Below are 9180 nucleotides of genomic sequence, written 5' to 3' on the forward strand. Positions count from 1 at the left end.
GCTGTCCGGACAATCGCAGAACCACAAACCGGGACTAATCCACACAAAACGGCCGGAACCGTAGAGCACGAACTAGGGGGAACCAGAGGCTCCTTCTCGCAATTCCGAATGAACTCACAAGAGCAAAGGTAGCAAGATCTCTCGGATCTCTCTAGCAGTCTTGCTGCATAAGCTTGTAGCTGAATGGTTTGACAAAAAGTTTTCTAGAGGATGGGGGAGATGGGGTTTTATAGCAGGGACAACCCCCCTTAGCTAGGTGTGAAAATGGTTTCAAAAGTAAGCAGGTTTGCATGGCTTCCTTGGGTGAATAAGCAGTCAACTTTGGGAGTTGTTGCAGAGCTCCTCGGAAATTCGCGAAGTCTTGACAGCCTGGACACCTTCCACGAGAATGACTAGAACTTTTGACTCACAACTCCAAATGATGTGAGGTTTTTTGCATTGGAAAGATAATTTGATGTAGCTTCTGTTGACGTACCCACATGGCCCCGTCTCTCCATCATATGGGTGTGCCACACCAAAACATCAGAGGTAAAAACTGACAGCATCAGCTTCACTTAAAACTTGTTTTCTCCAAACTTGTTCCTCCAAAGTGGTTGCTTCAAGAGCTCATAGGTTGTTGGATTGCTTCCATGTTATACCTAAGTTCAACCAACAACAATGGAGATGAAAGCATAGTTGTGTCATCAAGGTTACAAGGTAAACTTAAGTTAGCGTTCACCTGGTCACTTATTTGTTGGCGCGACTTCTTGTGATTAGACCTATAATTATTGGAGACTTGTCGATGGTTGTGGTGTCCTCATCATCCTCCCCCTCTTGAAGAGGAGTCGTCCTCGACTCTGATGGTCCAAAGTATGGAGAGAGGTCGGACACATTGAAAGTTGGACTAACACCATAATCCATGAGGCAAGAACTTTGAATGGACCATCTCCACGTGGCTGCAACTTGCATTTGCGTTGATCTGGGAAACGATCCTTCCGCAGGTGTACCCACGCAAGATCACCTTCTTCAAACAACACCTTCTTTCTTCCCTTGTTTGCTCGTTTTGCATATTGTTCAGTCATCTTCTCAATATTTTCCTTGGTCTTCTCATGAATTTGCTTCACGGAGTCAGCACGCTTACTTGCATCAAGATTGGTTCGCTCCTGCAATGGTAAAGGCAAAAGATCTATGGGAGCAGCAGGTTTGAAACTGTAAACAATTTCAAAAGGACAAAATTTAGTGGTCGAATGCACTGCCCTGTTGTATGCAAACTCCACGTGGGGGAGACATTCTTCCCACATCTTCAAATTTTTCTTTAAAACTGCTCTCAGCATCATGGATAGCGTGCGGTTGACAACTTCAGTTTGTCCATCCGTTTGTGGGTGGCATGTAGTTGAAAAGAGAAGCTTTGTCCCGAGCTTTGCCCACAACGTTTTCCAAAAATAGCTCAGAAACTTGGTGTCACGATCTGAAACAATAGTGCGTGGTACTCCATGTAGCCGCACAATTTCCCTGAAAAACAAATTAGCAATGTGTGAAGCATCATCGCTCTTATGACACGGGATAAAATGAGCCATCTTGCTAAACCTATCAACCACCACAAAAACTGAATCACTCCCCCTCTTAGTGCGTGGTAATCAAGGAACAAAATCCATAGAAATATCTTCCCAAGGTGTACTAGGAATTGATAAGGGCGTATAAAGTCCATGAGGGTTTAAACGTGACTTAGCTTTGCGGCAAATCTCACAACGTAGTACGTAGCGCTCAACATCACGCCTCATCCTTGGCCAAAAGAAATGGTCAATCAGCAAACTCTCAGTTTTCTTTGCTCCAAAATGTCCCATGAGACCACCAGCATGAGCCTCCTTCAAAAGCAACAAACGAACAAGGCATTCTGGGATGCATAATTTGTTAGCTCGAAACAAAAATCCATCATGCAAGTGAAATTTTTCCCAACCTTTTCCCTCACTACACTTTGAGTGTGGTTCGGCAAAATATGGGTCATTCACATACAGTTCTTTAATGCTTTGCAACCCAAGAATTTTAGTATCAAGCTGTGAGAGTAAAATATGGCGTCTAGACAAAGCATCGGCAACAACATTATCTTTTCCTTTCTTGTACTTGACAATATACGGAAAAGATTCTATGAATTCACTCCATTTTGCATGTCTACGGTTCAGTTTTTGTTGACCCCTAAGGTGCTTTAAAGATTCATGGTCGGAATGTATCACAAATTCTTTAGGCCACAAATAATGTTGCCATGTTTCTAAAGATCTCACAAGTGCATATAATTCTTTGTCATAAACTGAATAATTTAGAGTTGGACCACTTAGCTTCTCACTAAAATATGCAATAGGCCTACCTTCTTGCATTAGTACGCCTCCAATACCCACACCACTTGCATCACATTCAATCTCAAAAGTCTTACAAAGTTGGGTAGTGCAAGCAATGGTGTAGATGTCAATTTTTCTTTCAGCTCTTGGAAGGCCTTCTCTTGTGCATTTGCCCACTTGAAGGGAACATCTTTCTTGGTTACCTCATTCATTGGGGCAGCAATGGTGCTGAAGTCCTTCACAAACCGACGGTAGAAACCAGCAAGGCCAAAAAAGCTTCGTACTTGGCTTACATTTTGTGGGGGCATCCACTCACGGATGGCCTTGACCTTCTCCTCATCTACCTCCACACCTTGTCCTGAAACAACAAAGCCAAGAAACACAACTTTTTCTATGCAAAATGTGCACTTTTCCTTGTTAGCATATAATTTCTCCTTTCTTAGGACAGCAAGCACACACCGGATGTGTTCAACATGTTCATCCAAAGTTTTGCTATAAATCAGGATGTCATCAAAGTAAACAACCACAAACTTGCCAATGAACATTCTAAGCACATGATTCATTAATCTCATAAAGGTACTAGGTGCATTTGTCAATCCAAATGGCATAACTAACCACTCATACAAACCATTTTTGTTTTCAAAGCAGTTTTCCATTCATCACCCTCTCTCATTCTTATTTGGTGGTAGCCACTTCGCAAGTCAATTTTAGAAAAGATGGTGGCACCACTAAGTTCATCAAGCATATCATCAAGCCTAGGTATTGGGTGCCTATACCTCACGGTGATGTTGTTAATAGGCCTACAATCACAACACATTCGGGAAGATCCATCTTTCTTTGGTACTAAAAGAACAGGTACAGCACAAGGAGAGAGACATTCCCTTACATAACCTTTGTTTAGTAGGCCTTCAACTTGTCGCTGAATCTCCTTGGTTTCCTCCGGGTTTGTGCGGTATGGTGATCGGTTCGGCAATGGGGCTCCTGGAACCAAATCAATTTGGTGTTCAATGCCTCTTTGTGGTGGCAGCCCTGGTGGTATCTCCTCGGGGAACACATCTTCATACCCCTGCAAAATTTCAACAACAACACTAGGAGTGGTGGAGGTTAATTCATTAGTAGAAAGAAAATTGTCCTTGTACAAAAGTACAAAGAACACAGAATTGGGTTCTCTCAACTCTCTCATGTCCCTTTTCCTAGCCATCATAACTAATCCCTGTTTTTCCCATGTGTTGGTCAATTTAAGCTGTGGGGTTCTATTTGGCTTTGGATTCTCTCGCTCACTATGTTGGTGGATGTCACTCAAGTGTTTCTCGCTCATCCATCAATATTTCTTCGGGTGTCAAAGGGAGCAAAGATATGTGCTCTCCCTCGTATTGGAATGAGAGACGATTAGTATGGCCGCTGATTTGCACATCATGATCATACAACCAAGGTCTTCCCAACAGCAATTGGCATGCTTGCATTGGCACCACGTCACATTCCACTTGATCTCGGTACTTCCCAATGGAAAACTGAACGGTGACAATGTTGCTTACTCGAAGTGTACCACAATCATTGAGCCATTGCATCTTATATGGACTTGGGTGCCTTCTTTGTTTCAGTCCCAACTTCTCTACCAAATCTGAACTTGCAATGTTGTTGCAACTGCCATTGTCAACAATAATTCTGCAAACCTTGTCCTTGATGGTGCCACGGGTGTGAAAAATATTATGTCGCTGCCCTTTCTCTTCTCTAGCTGCATTAACACTAAGCTCATGATGAGAAACAAAGCAATCTCCCATGTCGGCCTGAATATCTTAACCAATCTTCTCGCCCTCTTCATCCTCATGATCACTCGATGCTCCATTATCTTCATGCTCACTCTCAGATTCCCATTCACCTTGTTCATTCACAAAGAGAACTCTCTTGTTTCGACATTCAGAAGAAATGTGACCATGCCCTTTGCACTTCCAACACTGAATATCTCGGCTTCGAGATGATGGTACAGCTGTGGGGTTAGAGGTACTTCCAGCAGCAGAAGGAGCACGCTTGTCCACATTCCTAGGGGCTGGTGATGATGCCGATCAAGCCACTGTTCGCCGGGTGGCTGTAGGGTGTGAAGTATGTTGAAACTGAGAACTACCATGAGAGGCACTTGGCTGCAACCTTTGCCATGGTGTGGTTGTGCGGTTATGAGATATCCGTCCATGACCACCCCGTTGCACCTTCCTCTCCATGCGCTTTGCTTGCTCCAAAATATCTTGTAGAGTGTTATAGGGAAACATCTCCACAAAATCAGAAATTTCACTGTTGAGACCATGCAAAAATCTTGCCATCTTTGACTCCTCATCTTCATGAATTCGAGCACGAACCAACAACAATTCCATCTCTTTATAGTACTCATCCACCGTGCGCGTACCTTGGCTGAGATGCTGCAATCTGTTTCGGAGATCTCTTTGATATTGTGAAGGAACAAACCTTCGCCTCATGGCTTGTTTCATCTCTTCCCCAGTGTCAATGTGATCACGGCCTAGCAGCAGTTGATTTTCTTGTAGTTGATTCCACCAAGTGAGTGCATAACCAGAAAACTCAACACAAGCAAGGTTTACTCTCTTCGGATCAGCAAGGTTATGGATACGAAAAATCTGATCACACTGCTCTTCCCAATCAAAATATGCATCGGGGTCTTCCTTTCCTGTGAACTTGGGGATATGCAACTTGATTCTTGCTATGTCATCTCGACCATCTCGATCACGACGTTCTGCACGACGCCCATCTTCAGCAGCACGACGGTATGGGACACCATCATAATCATCAAAATCATCTCCATGACCGTGAGCAACACGCTCATGAGGGTCATAGTAGTGCCCACGAGGACCATGCCCTCGCCCTCGAAGTTGTCCTCCTCGCTGCCCTCCATGAGCAGCAACACCACGCCCATGAGCAGTAGCCACATGTCCACCATGGTTGTTGTTATCATCCTCCAAGTCACCATCCACAGCAGCATGCACGGAATTCTCATCCCCAACCTCCTCAAGTGGGTCAATAGGGTGTTCTCAGTGTCGAACCCTATCGCCACCTGCTGGAGGTCGCTCGTGAAACATCCTTCCAAGGTCTCGAACCATGTTCCGTAATTCCTGAAATTCAGCACGTGTGACCGGGGCATCTTCTTCCCCATGGTTTTCTCCATGAACACTCGATCTAGATCTTGCCATGTTAGTAAGGCCAAAACTGGAATAGGATAATTTTGTCGAATCACACTACCTCACCTCTTACTCACCAAAGTTCTTATGAGTTCACATTGAATTGTGCTTCTCTCGGATGTGTTAAAGTGATTGAAAGACAGGGATCAAAGAACTAGCTTCAGTTTTTGGTGGACCTCGGTGGGGTAAACAAAAAGGGGCTTGTGCTGAAATCAAGTTGATGCAAACCAAGAAAATATGGGGATAGATCTACTGCACTTTTGCACCAAGATTGAACAACACACACAAGCTTCTGAAAATTTTCTACCAAGCTGAAACTTTTGGATCTTATACAACACTTTGTTTTTCTCTCTTGACTTTTTTTGCCACTCTTTTTTTCCTCTCTTTTTCCAAAGCACAACAACTAAATCTGAAAGCAACTATAAAGATGAACTTGGTGCAGATCTAAAAGATGAAGAACATGCAAGGTATGCAACAACAAGATCTCAGCACCAACAAGGCTTGGATTTATTTTTGGTGGGGCTTTGGACTTTTAGGACAGAAAATATAGCATGAAAAACATTCGATCTAAAGGGATGATAGCAAGATAAACTCGAATAAGAGATCCTACTGTGTCAACGAAGGCTCTGATGCCAGATGATAGGTGGGAACCCGATGAACGAGTTCACGCCCGAGGGTGGCCTGATCTTCACATCGTAGGATCGAATCGGGAGAGATAACTAGCTGCAAGCATCCGGGATAACTAGCTTTATACCTGCCAGGGTTGGATGCAACCCGTACATTGGGATGGCTGGCCGAAGCTACAAGAACTCCCACCCGCTGTCCGAACAATCGCAGAACCACAAACCGGGACTAATCCACACAAAACGGCCGGAACCGTAGAGCACGAACTAGGGGGAACCAGAGGCTCCTTCTTGCGAATCCGAATGAACTCACAAGAGCAAAGGTAGCAAGATCTCTCGGATCTCTCTAGCAGTCTTGCTGCATAAGCTTGTAGCTGAATGGTTTGACAAAAGGTTCTCTAGAGGATGGCGGAGATGGGGTTTTATAGCAGGGACAACCCCCATTAGCTAGGAGTGAAAATGGTTTCAAAAGTAAGCAGGTTTGCATGGCTTCCTTGGGTGAATAAGCAGTCAACTTTGGGAGTTGTTGCAGAGCTCCTCGGAAATTCGCGAAGTCTTGACAGCCTGGACACCTTCCACGAGAATGACTAGAACTTTTGACTCACAACTCCAAATGATGTGAGGTTTTTTGCATTGGAAAGATAATTTGATGTAGATTCTGTTGATGTACCCACATGGCACCGTCTCTCCATCATATGGGTGTGCCACACCAAAACATCAGAGGTAAAAACTGACAGCATCAACTTCACTTGAAACTTGTTTTCTCCAAACTTGTTCCTCCAAAGTGGTTGCTTCAAGAGCTCATAGGTTGTTGGATTGCTTCCATGTTATACCTAAGTTCAACCAACAACAATGGAGATGAAAGCATAGTTGTGTCATCAAGGTTACAAGGTAAACTTAAGTTAGCGTTCACCTGTTCACTTATTTGTTTGGCGCGACTTCTTGTGATTGGACCTATAATTGTTGGAGACTTGTTGATGGTTGTACTGTCCTCATCATGATGTGGAGGCTAATGAACCCGTGGATCTGCCGAAGACGAAGGTACTCAAGCGTAGTATAGCTGCGGAGCAGGTGCTCCGTAGCCTTCTTCGAGATGCCAACGTCGAAGAGGTCGAGTTGCTTGAGTTGAGGGAGAAGAAGGGCGGGCGCAACATTAATCTGGAGAAAATAGCAGGAGCTGAAGCTGGCGTGGTGCGGCGTTGGCGTGAGGCGAAGCATGGACAGCGGCAGAGAGTGACATCGTCCAGCTTCAAACCTGAGCTCCTCAAGCTGATCTAGGGCAGGGGATAAGAACCACTCGTCGAACTTGGCTTCGACCTTGCAGTTGGTACTGAACATGCGGATGTCAAGGCATCTCGCTGGCCTAGGGTGCGATGCAAGGATCTTGGAGAGTGCAGCCATGTGTTTGCAATCCCCGTCGTAGAGGCAGTTGTGGACGGTGAGGTTGATGGGTACACAGCGCCAGAGTGGGCGACACCTCCGGGAGAGCAGGGTGGTCCGCATGGCAGATTTGGTGGGGAGGAGGGCGATGATGACAAGCAGCATGTCGTTGGGGAGGCTGACGATGAAGTCCAGGCTCGCCGGATACGGTTTTGGCTCGAGCCGCCTCTGTAGCGACCCGACCCGAATGGATCAAGTCTCTGTGCTTAAGTGTCATCCCTGGATCGGTATGCTGACACGCACACAGTACTCGAGGATTTATAACAGAGGTAAATCACATGTATAAAGTAACGTAAATACTATTACCTCAATCCAAATAGCGGAAGTAACAAGGTTGTGGATTCCCATCAACACCAACGGCAAAGTTGAGTGTAGAAATCGTAACCCTAACGTATCACTTACTCGTCGTAAGAATCCTGCAACATGAAACGTTGCAGCCCGAAAACGGGTCAGCACATGGAATATGCTGGCAAATACACACCATAGAGAAATGATGAACAAAGGCTATCACTACATGCATATATGGCTGGTGGAAAAAGCTCTATGGTTATAATGTTTTTGCGAAAAGCCAATTTTTCCCTACTGCAAAGGAATAAATTTTATTTAACTATCATGGTGGTTGTGAAACATTGAGATGTTTGACAGCATCTCAATCCCAATTAAGTATCATCATGAACCCAACAATATTAATTAAAGTAACATGATGAGATCAACGGGATAATCCAAGAACTAGATACTCAAGATGTCCATAACCGGGGACACGGCTAATCATGATTAGTTTATACACTCTGCAGAGGTTTGTGCACTTTTCCCCACAAGACTCGATCTCCTCCGTTGGATTTCTCGCACTACAAGGTGTTTGAGAAACGAATGACTGAGACACAGTCTTTCAGAAGCGTTAGCACCTTACGATGGGTAGACCGGTACACCTACATCCCCTACATCTGCTAGTCTACCACTGTAAGAGTTCACACGACTTAATCAACTATGCTAGAGCCCATAATAGCTTGTGGCTGCACATGGAAGTTTCTAGCATGAATAATCTCATGATCCCTTTGAACCTGAGTGGCGGTCCAAAAGAAAAACAGGCAATCCTGGAATACCCAGGTACCTCAATCCACCCAGATGTGTGTTTAAGTTGCCACCTTAAGTAAACCATTAAATTAACAATCTCACATCTGTCATGGAAAATTCACTCAAACCCAATCCACGTCTACGAGCATAGCATAGCAATATAAGCAAACGTAGAAGTAACTCCCAAGGGTTTGATAATAAAACAGGTAATAGGTACTACCTCAACTACTTCCCAATACCCACAATTTAATTAGGTTCTAACCATGCAATGTTTGAGGGTTGAATCTAATGCATAAAAACTGGGTATGAAAGGGACATGATCAAAGTGTGAACTTGCCTGCAATGTTGATGAAGATGATTCGCACTCAAAACCCTTGATAGATCTACTCGTCACACTCCGGTCACTCTATCGTAAGCAAGCAATAGTAACCACACATAAGCAATCACTCAAAGATTAGAAAGAACGAAGAGAACAATTCGGAAAACTTCAAAACCAAGCAAATAACTCTCGCAACATGAAACAATTTCTAACAGTACCAAAATTAGATG

The 9180-nt window shown here is 44.3% G+C and overlaps 1 pseudogene; it reads right to left on the minus strand.

The window, feature by feature from the left end:
• Nucleotides 1–598: 598 nt before the first annotated feature.
• On the minus strand, nucleotides 599–5469 carry LOC123096869 (uncharacterized; annotated as a pseudogene).
• Nucleotides 5470–9180: the final 3711 nt, after the last annotated feature.

Source organism: Triticum aestivum, chromosome 4D (genome assembly GCF_018294505.1).
Source record: "Triticum aestivum cultivar Chinese Spring chromosome 4D, IWGSC CS RefSeq v2.1, whole genome shotgun sequence".
NCBI lineage: Eukaryota > Viridiplantae > Streptophyta > Magnoliopsida > Poales > Poaceae > Triticum > Triticum aestivum.